Consider the following 14,280-nt stretch of genomic DNA (forward strand, 5'->3'; position numbering starts at 1 on the left):
CCCCCCCCCCCCCCGCTAGCCGGGGTGCGCACTCCACTGCCCAGGGTCTGCAGGGCCAGGAGTCCCCCTGCACCCACGCTCCCGCCGCCCCGCAGGTATTTTTTTTGTTTGTTTTTGTTTTTTTGTTTTTTCTTTCCTTCGCTGCTCCGGCAGGCCGGCCAGTTTGTTCCCCCCCCCCCCCCCCCCCCCCCGCCGCCTCCTCCCCCGCCCTCCCTTCGCCGCCCCGGCCGGCCGGCCAGTTTGTTCTCCCACCCCCTTCGCCACTCCGGCCGGGGGCAGGTTTGTTTTCCTCCTCCCCTCCCGCTCCCGCTGCTCCGGCCAGCTGGGCGTTTTTTGCTTGGGGTGGCAAAAAAGCCAGAGCTGGCCCTGCCTCCACCCCTTTATCAATGGAAAAAGGAGTTGAGAAATAAAGTATAATTATAACCTTTTTTTTTTTTCCAAATATTTCCAGCACCTGAATCCAAGGAGATTTATCTATAGGAAATATGTGAAGCAGTACTAATAAGTCACTTTTGAGACAGAGGGATTTAATAATAGAAGCTAAGTTGCCACTTTAGCTACTGCCTTTTCTAATACAGAAATGGTAAACACTTGTGAACATAGCTCTTCCTTTCTGTGCACATCACTCTGGACATGTTTTCTGAGGATGACTATGTGCTACCTATGAACCTCTCTTCTGGTACTATTTTCTGTGCCCCTTCTGTGCACTTTTTCCCCTACACAGAATATCTGATCCAAAACATTTTGGCTAAATGATGGCTGATTCAGTACATCTCTGTCTCTGATGTCACTTAACAGTACGGATGTCAACTGATTTCAGTTTCATCATACTTCCTTGTTTGACTTACTACAGTAGCCTTCTGTCAATGGAAGGAACATACATTTAGAATATTTCAAGGTACCATATTGAATCTAAGCCGATAATTCAATCACAACATTCTGAAAGTGATACAAACTATAAGATCACAGCCTAGGCAGTTTATAAATAGCAGCAAATTTTGAGATTGAATTACAACCCAAGTATTCAATCTAGAGCCATGCACTCATATTTGTAACACAAAATGAATATTTCAATTTGTGTGCATATACATCTGATTTATATATACGTCTACAGACATACCCACAGGGAGACTGGAACACACTCAATGTGTACTATTTTAAAATATATAATGCACTGATATTAGGAGGTAGCTGTGCATGTAAACTAGGGAAAGTATATGATTATCAAAGAAGTATATAAAAAGACAGCTTGTAAGAAAATTAAATTTAGCCTTTTCCTGGGAAACAGCTCACAATATGACATTGATATTCTACACACATTCCTGTTATTCCTGAGGATACATTACATTTTCTTTTTTTAGAGCACAGAGTGCTTACTTAAGTAGAGTCTATGAGTGAATATTGGCTGGAAAGGAAACCTATAGTAGCTATATACTTACCATAGGAACAATGGATTATGGTGCTTGCAGTACCATCACATAATTGTATTCACGCTTTCTCTTCTTTTTTACAGGTATGATTATGCCTAGTAGGAAACCTTTTAAAAATAAAAAAAATATAACTTTGCTCAGGTGTCGCCTAAAGGAAATTTCCTTTCAAGTCAGCATAACTGATACAGGACTAGTTTCATGTAGTGCTTTCAACACTATGTGCTGGTACAAGCTCTGGCACCATGGAAAGCCTGAGCCAAGATTGTGGTAACAAAAGTGGCCACAAACTAATTTACATTGGTGAAGAGGAAAGTGACCAACACAACCTAAAAAGTGGTTGAGACTTGGGGTTACACTGATTTAGTTCCCATCCTCCATATCTCCAGCTGGCAGATCTTGCACTGAGCCCTGGCTCAAATTAAACTCATTCTCCAGGGGAAAACTCCATTAAAAGGCTCACCTTTTACAGGAGTGCATGATGATAAGCTGTCTGAGGGTGGCAGAATTTGCACCTACCTTTGTTAGCATTATCCAACTGGGCCTACAGTTTCTGAAAATAGTCCTTTTAAATTTTCTGCTAGTGGGCAGGAGAGATAATTGATAGAGAGCAGACAGGTTGAATATTTTTTCTGCCTTGCAATAGAAAGTAAAGTTGGGAAGCTAGAAGGTAACTTCAGTTTTTTTTTTCTAGAAGCTTAAACTGAAGGAAAGAAGACACCTAAGAGAGAGACACAAGTGCTAAAGATTATTATTTTTGATGCCAGCACAAAGGAGTCATAAAGTTGGCTAATCTAGCCACCTGGGAATTGTTGGTGGAGTTCCTATATGATTTCCATGCTACTCCCTCCTTTACTGATAGGCATGACTTGAGCATGAAGAAACCAGTCGGACACAGTGGTGTCCAAAGAGCTAAGTTCACTAATAATGTACAACATGCAAGGCCTAGCTACATATAAACATGGCTGCTCTTTCAGGGTTCTGTTGACATCTGAAATATGTTACTCCTGGGGAATTCTGTCCCCCCAAAATAAAAAATCTGCACACAATATTTAAAAATTCTGCAAAATTCTCCATATTTTATTTGTCAAAATAACACAACATAATCACACCAGTTTCAATTATTTTTAGGGCTGTGGATTAATCACAGTTAACTCATGCAATTAACTCAAAAAAGTAATTGTGATTAAAAAAAATTAATCGCGATTAATCACACTGTTAAACAATAGAATACCAATGGAAATTTATTAAATATTGTGGATGTTTTTCTTCATTTTCAAATATTTTATTTCAATTTAAAACACAGAATATAATATGTATAGTGCTCACTTTATACTATTTTTATTGCAAATATTTGCACTATTATAGTATTGAAATAGTATGTTTCAATTCAGCTGTTACAAGAACTGTAGTGCAATTTCTCTATTGTGAAAGTGCAACTTACAAATGTAGATTTTTTTGTATATAACTACACTCAAAAACAAAACAATATAAAACTTTAGAGCCTACAAGTCCACTCAGTCCTACTTCTTGTTCAGCCAGTCATTAAGACAAACACGTTTGTTTACATTTATGGGAGATAATGCTGCCCACCTCTTATTTACAATGTCACCTGAAAATGAGAACAGGTGTACGCATGACACTGCTGTAGCTGGCATTGCTAGGGATTTACGTGCCAGATATGATAAACATCTGTATGTACCTTGATGCTTTGGCTACCATTTCAGAGGACATCCCTGATGATGATGCTCGTTAAAAAAATAATGCATTAATTAATTTTGTGACTGAACTCCTTGGGAGAGAATTTTATGTCTCCTGATCTGTTTTACCTGCATTCTGCCATATATTTCATCTTATGGCAGTCTTGGATGAAGACCCAGCACATGTAGTTCGATTTAAGAACACTTTCACTGCAGATTTGACAAAATGCAGAGAAGGTACCAATGTGAGATTTATAAATATAGCTACAGCAGTTGACTCAAGGTTTAAGAATCTGAAGTGCTTTCCAAAATCTGAGAGGGACGAGGTTTAAAGCATTTTTTCAGAAGTCTTAAAAGAGCAACAGTCTGATGTGGAAAATACAGAACCTGAACCACCAAAAAAGCAAATCAACCTTTTGTTGGTGGCATCTGACTCAGATGATGAAAATGAATGTGCATCAGTCTCCACTGCTTTAGATTGTTATTGAGCAGAACCTGTCATCAGTATGGATTCTGAAATGGTGGGTGATGCATGAAAGGACATATGAATCTTTACTACATTTGGCATGTAAATATCTTGTGATGCTGGCTAAAACAGTGCCATGAGAATGCCTGTTCTTACTTTCAAGTGACATTGTAATCAAGAAGCAGGCAGCATTATCTCCAGCAAATGTAAAGAAACTTCTTTGTCTGAGTGATTTGTTGAACAAGAAGTAGGACTGAGTGGACTTGTAGGCTCTAAAGTTTTATGTTGTTTTATTTGTGAGTGCAGTTATTTTTTCTTCATAATTCTACATTTGTAAATTCAACTTTCATGATAGAGAGATTGCACTACAGTACTTGTATTAGGTGAATTGAAAAAATACTATTTCTTTTTTCTTTTTACAGTGCAAATATTTGTAGTAAAAATAAATATGAAGTGAGCACTCTACACGTCGTATTCTGTGTTGTAAGTGAAATCAATATATTTGAAAATGTAGAAAATATCAAAAAATATTTAAATCAATGGTAGTCTATTATTGTTTAACAGAGTGATTAATTGTGTGATTAATAATGATTAATTTTTTATTAATAGCAATTATTTTTTAAATCGCTTGACAGCCCTAATAATTTTGGTAATTTATTTCAAAATACTTGTCAGCAAGTATATCTGTAACAAAACAAACAACAAAAAAGTTCAGGAAATGGTTTTAATTAATTAATTAAGTATTAATATGCCTAGTAAGGAATCTATTTGTCAAAAAATATTTAAACTACAGTACAGTAATGTATTTTCCAGAACCCTCAGAAGCAGGGCAAAGGATTGGGGGAGTCAGGTAACAGAGGAGCTGAGGAAGAGGTAAGCAATTGCTGGGAAGGAGATTGGGACTGAACCTGAAGGGTTGTTTGGGTGTGGGTGGGAGATGTATGGAACAATTTTTGGGAGGTTGGGATAGGAGAGATTTTTAGGAAGTTGGGGAGCTGGCTGACCCCTAACCTCTCCCATTCAGTGAGGCTCATCTGTTCCTGCACCCCCACTCCCATTAAGCCCCTGGCACAATGCTGTCACCTCACTAGCTCCTGTACCCCCACCCCAGTCTTTCCCCCCACTAGCCCTTCAGAACCCCAGTCTATGTGCCCCCCCAGCACCCCCCTATTTCCTACTCTATCTTTCCACGGGCAAAGCGCTGTGAGGAAGGCAGCCTATTCTCCTCCCTGTCCACGGTTGGCTGCTCCAGCCCGGAGCCAGCTGCCCTCTCTTCTGGTGCCACAGTAATCCCTAGTGTGCAAAAGTATAATTGCAGTGCCTCCTTGGCAGAATATATTTTCTTTGGGACATGGAGGGGGGGGGGATCTGCTGGGGATATTAATTCTTCATGTGTGCAGTGAAGCAGAATTCCTGCAGGAATAAATATGTGAAGGCCATACAGGACTATCAAATTATGTAAAGAGTACCATCCAGTGCTATAAATTATATCTGCTTGTCTCGCTAAGTGTTTGTCATGGTTCTGGGAACATTGGAGTTGTGGGAAAGAAATAGGGCCATCGCCCAAACACTCCATATCTTGTGTAGAGGGAAAAGTATGCTTCATCTTCCTAAGGGATGGCCCTTTATAAATTGTGGACACACAGAGATAAATAATTAAATAAAAATCAGTACCATTCCACTTCTCAGCAAACACATGCAATATTCTATAGTGAATTATAGTAAATTACTAAGCATTCATTATTTCCAAAATATACTACAGGGAATCCCAAGGCATACAGTGATTTCACACTTGAAAATTTTCTTCCACTTTAAAAGATGTTGGTTTACACTGAGTGCCTGCAACCAGTAATAAACAAGCCTGTAAGAGATATTTAAAAAAAATACTTTAAACGTTTTTGATTTTTTTAATCCAACATTGGTAGACAATTCATTTTTGAGAGAGCAATTGGAAACATGACACTTAGATCAAGCATGATTGCTCTGTCACAGGGAAAGAGTATCAAAGACATTGTATTGGTACAAGTATTGAAATACTTATAATAATCTATTATATTTCATCAAGACCCTGTATTCACACAACTACAGGAACCAGGCACAATTCCATTCAATGGAGTTGATCCTGCTTATGGCATAGAGTTTACTACACTAAGGATATGCCTACACGACCCGCTGGATCAGCGGGCAGCGATCAATCCAGCGGGGATTGATTATCGCATCTATTCTAGATGTGATAAATCAACCCCCGAGCACTCTCCCGTCGACTCCTGTACTCCATCGCCGTGAGAGGCACAGGCAGAATAGATGGCGGAGCACCAGCAGTCGACTCACCGTGCTGAAGACACCACGGTAAGTCGATCTAAGTACGTCAACTTCAGCTACGTTATACACATAGCTGAAGTTGCGTAACTTAGATTGATCCTCCCCGCCCAAGTGTAGACCAGGCCTAAGGGTATGTCTACACTACCCGCTGGATCGGCAGGCAGCGATCGATCCAGCGGGGGTAGATTTATCGCATCTAGTCTAGACACGATAAATCGATCACTGAGCGCTCTCCCATCGACTCCTGTACTCCACCGCCGCAAGAGACGCAGGCGGAGTCAATGGTGGAGCAGCAGCAGTCGACTCACCATGGTGAAGACACCACAGTAAGTCGATCTAAGTACGTCAACTTCAGCTACGTTATTCACGTATTCACGTTATTCACGTTATTCATGTAGCTGAAGTTGCGTAACTTAGATTGATTCCCCCCTTGCTCCCCCAGTGTAGACCAGGCGTAACAATGCATGAGAATAATATGAGGTGCTAACACAATTTGCCTTGGCAGAATATAGAGCAAAATATGGTGCTGCAAGCACGTTACTTTTAGACTATTAAGAAATTTATGTATTTGTCTTACTGACAACTAATGCTGTGTGTGTGTGTGTGTGTGTGTGTGTGTGACAAGTTCCCTTGCCACCCACCTTTATTTTTTGCCAAAGTTCCAAGACAGCTGTTCCACATTGCATACATCATTCCTTTCCTTTTTCTCTTGTGTGTGTCTGACACTTTATATCTCACTGTTTGGTCTTAATTAAATACATAACAAGTTAACAATGAATAAATAAATGAATGGAATTATTATGGTTGAGTTGGTCATGTTAGTTTACTATTGGAATAGTTCTTGCCTCTCCTCTGGCCTTTTTTGTCTTCCCTCACCTCTCCCGGCACTCACCTGAATCCACAAATCTCCAGTTTGGGAGTTACTTGTGATTATTGCTGGTGAAAAGTGTCAGATAATATCTGTATTATTGCTAGCTAAGTCTCCTCCATGCCTGTTATTTCACCTTTAATAATTCATTAACTAGCAATTTTCATGCGAGGCTGTGTGACAGTATATTCCCCCAGTCATCAGGTATTTATCTGGCAATAACATCAATCAACTACCATTATGGATCTCAGAAAAGCAATGTCAGTTCCATCCGGTAACTTGTTTACTAAATGACCTGAAACAGAGATTAAAGACTTCTTCAAAGCCCCAGTCAATCTCTGCTTTGCCCCCACCCTTAATATGCTTCGTCCCCCTGACCAGGGAAGTGGGGCTCAGGCTTTGGCTCCCCCACCGAGGGTGGTGGGGCTCAGACAGGCTCAGGCTTCAGTTCCCCTCCTGGGGTCATGCAGTAATTTTTGTTGTCAGAAGGGGCTCACAGTGCAATGAAGTTTGAGAACCCCTGATCTAGTCCTTGCCTGAATGTGCAGAGGTGAGGGATTGTGGGGAAGAGCACAAGGAACATTTCCCTTCCTTTGGACTAGATGACCTCCTGAGGTCTCTTCTAACCCTAATCTTCTATGATTCTATGATCCTACTGTCCCTGAGGTCTATTTCCTCCTATTGCTCCTTGGTATTAAAAGATATATGAAAGAGGGCAGCAAGGAGGCAGGACTATGGACTCATCCATCCTCCATACCAGTCATTCTGGCTTGGACCCATCCTAGAGGATGGGTAACACAAATCCATTTGCTCCTCTGTCTGCTGCCATGCACCAGGGAGCTGCAGAAGGCAGAATCCCTTACTAAGCACGATGCCCAATTTGGCATAATTCTTCTCAGAGCTTTGCCTGGAGTAGTGCAGCCTGGAATTGCCCTAGGCACAGTCTGACTGTGATGGGATCTATAAACCCCACACCAGGCAACCAAGCTTTAACAAGCAACTCTGGATCCAGAAGGCCCTGCCCAGCTGCATCTGCTGGCTTATTTGCAATGTAAGTAGAGTTCAAAAGGGAGCAGCCCAGTTTAGTCAGGGTAGACAGAGCAGACCCCCATTGCCAAGCCATAGAAGGCCCCTACCCTTGGGTATGGTAAACTGTGACTGAAGGAGAACTTCCAGATCATGGTCAGGGAAAACCCTTCTCCCCACCATCACTTTTGTGAGTCCATAAGCAACCATCTGATGACTTTGGAGGGGCAGAAGCTGTGATAGGAAGTGACCCCAGGAGCAGGCTTGGGGGCATCTGCCCCAGGCCAGATATCTGACTGGCTAGTTGTTGAAAGGGATCTTTAATGGCCCACAGCTGGACAAATTGTTACCGGTACCAATGAAAATTCAGAAAACAATATGCTTAATGCAGGGGTCGGCAACCTTCGGCACGCGGCCCATCAGGGTAATTCGCTGACAGGCTGTGAGACAGCTAATGGGAGCTGCAGAAAGTGGCGCAGGCCTCAGGGACGTGCTGGCTGCCACTTCCCATTGGCCGGGAACAGCAAACCGTGGCTACTGGGAGCTGCAGGGGGCTGTGCCTGCAGACGGTCAATATAAACAAAATGTCTCAGGGCCCACTAGTGGATTATCTGGATGGGTCACATGCTGAAGGTTGCCAACCCCTGACTTAATGCATAATAATGTATTTGAGAAAGAATCACACAAGCAGTAAAGATTATATATTACACATCTCCTTAATAAGCCTCAATTCCCCAAGCATAAACCCTCAGTAACTATGCTGGCCTCACACAGTATCCTGATTGGCAAATAAAGCAGGTATATCTACAAATTCTAGATGAAGACGTCATTTCTTCTCTTCTTTACCCTCTCAGGTACTTGGTCTGTCAAATGTCCCCCGAAGCAGTGTCTAGGTTACCCTAAGGCCTTCTGGTTCAAAAGTCCCACAAAAGTACCTCACAGTAAAGTCTTGATTACCCCGAGGCCTTCTGTCTCACAGTGTCACGAACCTCTTCAGATGTTAATTGGGGAACTACCTAACTAATTTACTTTGCTTAGCATTTATACCTTTTGCTCTTAAAGGAGTCACATGTCTCAGAAATATGCATTCATTACTGGGTTTTCTCTAATTAATATTTTAGAAGGAGGGCTGCAAAATAGGCACAGACCAAAGCTCAATCAATGTTTACCCTCTCATCAATCGTTCACTTGATCTCTTGGCATGATGCCATCCAGAGGGGTCATTTTGACCCAGGTCAGCCTTTACCAAGCCCAGCAATTGCATGTTTTTACATCTTTACTTTGTGAGCTGGTTCCCCTGGCTGATATATTCCAAACTTCGGTGTTGAAACGTACATGCAAATCAAGCCTTTATTAATCATTCAAGTGCAGTTTCAGCACTTCCAGTAATTTTCCACATCATTTATCTAATGCTAAGAGAATCCTGCTTCCAGAATCCTCTAACAAATTCAGATGTACCAAGCCATACCAAGCTCATGCTTACCACACTTATTCATAACAGCCACAGTAATTCACAGTAATTTGGCACCATCCCAACACTAGTCACAGAGCCCTGGGTTGGACCTGGTGGAGCAGGGAGGCCCTTGGTTCCTGTACCACTGGCCCCAAGACTTTTGCTACAAGGTAACATGGCTATAGACTTGGATGACCCAGCCTCCTGATAACTTCTGGAGAATACATTGACCCAGTCCTGTAAGGAGGACAGCAGACATACCGACAAAACTGTCCCAAGGGAGACCATGGACACAGAAATGGATGATAGGGCGCGAACAATAGCAGGCATCCCAGCAACAACAGGATCAGCTGCTACAACAGATAGCAGCCAAGCAGCAACAGCAAACGGCCCAATAGCAGCAGCAGCTACTCCAAGAACTGGCAGCACAGCATCAGGAGCAACAGCAATACCCAATTAAGCAGATAACAACATTCCTCAGTCCCAGGGGGCAGGTAATGCTATGGCACCAGGACCCACAGGTGGTATTGTGCTTACTGTCAGGCTCAAAAAAATGGGCCCTGGGAATGAGCTAGAAGCCTTCACCTTTGAGCGTGTGGCTGCCATAGCGTGCTGACTGCAGGAACACTAGGCCATCTTTATAGTCCCATACTGGATGGGATCTACCCAGGCTGCCTATAGGACCCTAGATTCTGTAGAGATGCTGGATTATGTTAAAGTAAAAGTAGCCATTTCAAACAACATGGATATCAGCCCCGTGACGTTCCAAAAATGAGTCCGGAAGGAAAAATACACACCTGGTGTCTGGCCACGAGTTGTGGCACAAAGCCTGAAAGAATAGTGTTGGCACTCTCTGGACCCTTAGAAGCAAACCGAAGTATAAGTAGTGGAGGCCATCATACTGGAGTAGTTTGTCCAGGTCTTCCAGGCTGGTGGAAGAGAATAGATGAGCTGCCATCAACCAGCAACACCTGTGGAGGCATAACTCTGATGGAGAACTAATAGCAGCTGCGAGTATGGCCTCTCTGACACCTAGGACCAGGGCACCAAAATTCAGGACACGAAACCCTATTGAAGGCCAGACTGTGAGGGGAAGCCAAGAGTTGCTGAAACAATATCTTGTCTTCAAGTCGCTCCTGCCCAGGGGCTGGAGCCCAGCCACCAAGGTGGATCTCAGAGAGGTCTCCAAGAAAAGCGGCATGAACTCCTAGGAATCTCCACAACCCTGGAGGAGGGACAGCCAACCATGACCCCAAAGGGGAGATGTTTCATGTTTGGCCAGCAAAGGCATTTTAGGCTGGAATTCCCCTTTATAGACCGTGGATACTGACAAGCATGGACTTCATGCATCAGGCTCATAGAGCATGGCCAAAATACTAATCCCAGTGTGGGTCTGGGGTAACTGGCCTGGTAGACTCTGGATGTGCCCTGCTGCCTGCTAGCTCAGGGGTATCTGAAGATGTAAATCTCAAATGGCTTCCTGAGGATGCAGATTTAGTGTGGGAATAATGGGAGGACAAAACTCTGAGCCAGGCATGGGAGCAGATAGTCTTCTCCAAGGGGAAGGAGGGTGAATCTTGATAACTTAAGCAGTGGCCCCACTTCGAGCTCCAGAATGAACAGCTTTACAGGTTAACATGAGACTCCCAAACTCAAGAGTTAAGGACTCATAGACTTGAAGGACAGAACAGAGCATCATGATCATCTAGTCTGAACTACTGCAGATTGCAGGCCACAGAACCTCATCCACCCACTCCTGTAATAGACCCCTAACCTCGGGATGAGTTACTGAAGTCCTCAAAGCATGATTTAAAGACTTCAAGTTACAGAGCATCCACCATTTACACTAGTTTAAATCTGCAAGTGAACTGTGCCTCATGCTGCAGAGGAAAATGAAAACCCTTCATGGTCTCTGTCAGTCTGATCTGGGAGAAAATTCCTTCCTGACTCCAAATATGGTGATCAGCTAGACTCTGAGCATGTGCACAAGACTGAGTAGCTCCAGACACCTGGGAAATAATTCTGTGTAACTCAGAGCCCTCCTTATCTAGGGTCCCATCACAGGCCATTGGAGATATTTGCTACTAGCAGTCACAGATTGGCTACATGCCATTTTAGGCAGTCTCATCATACCGTCCCCTCCATAAACTTACCAAGCTCAGTCTTGAAGCCAATTAGGTTTTTTGCTCCCCTTGGAAGACTGTTCCAGAACATCACTCCTCTGATGGTTAGAAACCTTCATCTAATTTCAAACCTAAACTTATTGATGGCCAACTCCTTCTTTTCAAAAGTTAAGCCAGAGGCTTCTCCAACTAGCACCCCTTGTGTGGTTGTCAGGGCACATAAGGAAGGGGAAGACTCTGGAGAAAGTGGACCTCAGGTCTTTCTGGTCAGGGATACACAATTATGTGATTTTTATGCCTTGTGCCCCGAATGCCAGCTTGAAGAGCCCAAAGGGATGCTGAATCCCCCCACCTGGTTCCATTCCAAGTGGTGGGAGTTCCCCTCCATGCAACAAATGCCATTGTGAATGAGCTCATGAAGATCTTTGTGAGGGTTGATATACCTATGGAAATACCGGGCATCCAACTTTTTATTCAAACTGATGTGAGAATTGTCAGAACTACTAAAGATCAAGGCCCTCAAGATCTCTGTTTACCATCCAGAGACTCATGGGCTAGTGGAGTTGTTTAATAGGACCCTGAAGGCAATGTTAAGGAAATTTGTGAGTACAGACCTCCCCGGCACAGGGACTGACTGCTGACATCATTGCTAGTCACCATATGGGAGGTCCCCCAAGCCTCTTACCTTTTGAACATGAGACATATCCCAGAGGGATTTTGGACCTCCTCTGAGAAGCCTGAAAGGAACAGGAACCCAGGGTCATAGGCTACATACCATATGTGTTCCAGCTATAGAAATGGCTGAAAGTCCTAGAAGGCTTCTTGAAAGAGAAACTTGTGAAGTCCAGGAACTCACCTACTACAAAGGAACACAATTGTGCTCATTTGAACCTGGCAATAGGGTATTATTGTTACACTCACATCCAAATCAAAATTGCTGGCTTGGTGGCAAGGGCAGGTTGAAGTGGTAAGGAAGGTAGGGCCAGTCGACTATGAGATCTGTCAACCCCCCAAAATGGAAAGAAATGCAAATATATCACATCACCCTCCTAAAGGCCTGGAAGTCTCAGGAGGGCCTGCTGATAACACTGTACTCAGCAGAGCCAGAGTTGGGGCCTCAAGCCTCAACATCTCTGGACCCAGCCAATGAGGGCAGAGCTCTGCCTGATGCAGTGAGCACAAATGCTGCAACTTATCCAGGCATTCTCCGTGATGTTCTCAGCCCTCCTGGGGATGACACTCCTAAGACACCACCCCTTTGCGATAGTCTCAGGGAGGCAACTATGCTAGAGTCACCAATCCCTGCAGAGGAAGAGGTCCTCAAAGAACTACAAGCTATGCTAATCATCAGAGTCATTGAGGAGTCCCACAGAATGTGGAGAAGTGTGATTGTGCTGGTACCAAAAGCTGATGGCTCAACGTGGCTCTGCATAGGTTTTCGGAAAGTCAGCACAATATTGTGGTTTGACACGTATCTCATGCCCCACGTGGACAAGCTACTGGAGAGTTTGGGGAATGCCGAGTATATCACCACTCTGGACTTGACCAAAGGGTACTGGCAGATCCCCCTGACAGCAGAGTCCCAGGAAAAGACAGCCTACCCTACCCTCTTTGGCCTATACCAATTTGTGACTATGCCATTCGGCCTCCGTGGAGTAGCAGCCACCTTTCAGTGGCTGATGGACCAGGTTGTGCAGCCTCGGAATCAATATGTGGCCACCTATATTGATGACATAGTAATTTATCACTGCAACTGGGAAGACCACCTACAGCATGTCACTGTGTTTGTTTGGGCCCTTGAAAAGGCAGTGCTTACAGCAAATCCTGCCAAATGCTGCCTCAGACAGAGAGAGGTGATGTACTTGGGATACACTGTGGGGCGAGGCTGGCTGTTCCCTCTTGTTGACAAGGTCCAAGCACTGACAGATTGCCCACTATCATCAACTAAAGAAGCAGCTATGATGCTTCCTAGGCTTGGCTGGCTATTATAGATAGTTTGTACATGACTTCACCACAATAGCTTCCCCCTTTTATAGACCTGGTGAAAGGCTCCAAGAAGGTGCAATGGATGGAGGCCTGCCACAGGACCTTCAGAGCCTTAAAGAACTAGCTAACTCAGGGACCAGTTTTCTTCCACCCTGACTTCACAAAACAATTCATTTTCAAATGAAGTGGACCTTGGGGCTGTGCTAAACATAGAGCTTGAGGGCGAAGAACCATGTATCCAATTCTATACATGAGTAGAAAGCTGTTCCCTTGGGATGTGAACAATTTGATGATCAAGAAAGAGGCCGTGGCCATGAAATGGGCCATAGAGGCACTCCACTATTATCTCCTAGGAAACCCATTCCTACTCACCGTAGACCATGCTCCACATCCATTGGCTAAACTCCATGGATACCAACATCCAGATCATGACATGGTACCTTTCCCTGCAGCCCTCTGACTTCCAGGTACTCCATTGCCTTGGAAAGACACACAACAATACTGATTTCTTCTCTCAGAATGGAGACGGGTGGCAGGAAGAATATCCGCTTCTGGGTCCTAGCCTGAGGGGGAAGCTGTGTGATGGGTTGTATAAGCCTCACATCAGGGAACCAAGGGTTAATGAACAGCTCTTTGCCCAGAAGGTCCCACCCAGCCATGATACCTGCTGAGTATGGAGGCAGAGTTCAAAAGGTAGCATCCCAGTTCAGTGAGGATGGACAGATCAAGGGAGAAGTCCTACACTGTCAGCTTCTGCAGAGAGGCAGCAGAAGTTTCACATCATCAGGACCGGACCCCACTGCAGAGCTGCCAGAGGGCTCCCCCTGGGGAGACCAGGAACGGGCCATGACTGATGGAAAAGAACCTCTGGATAATGGCCAGGGAGGACCCTCCCCTTTTGTGGGTCCA

Source organism: Terrapene carolina, unplaced genomic scaffold (assembly GCF_002925995.2).
Source record: "Terrapene carolina triunguis isolate 2854851 unplaced genomic scaffold, T_m_triunguis-2.0 Scaffold66, whole genome shotgun sequence".
NCBI lineage: Eukaryota > Metazoa > Chordata > Testudines > Emydidae > Terrapene > Terrapene triunguis.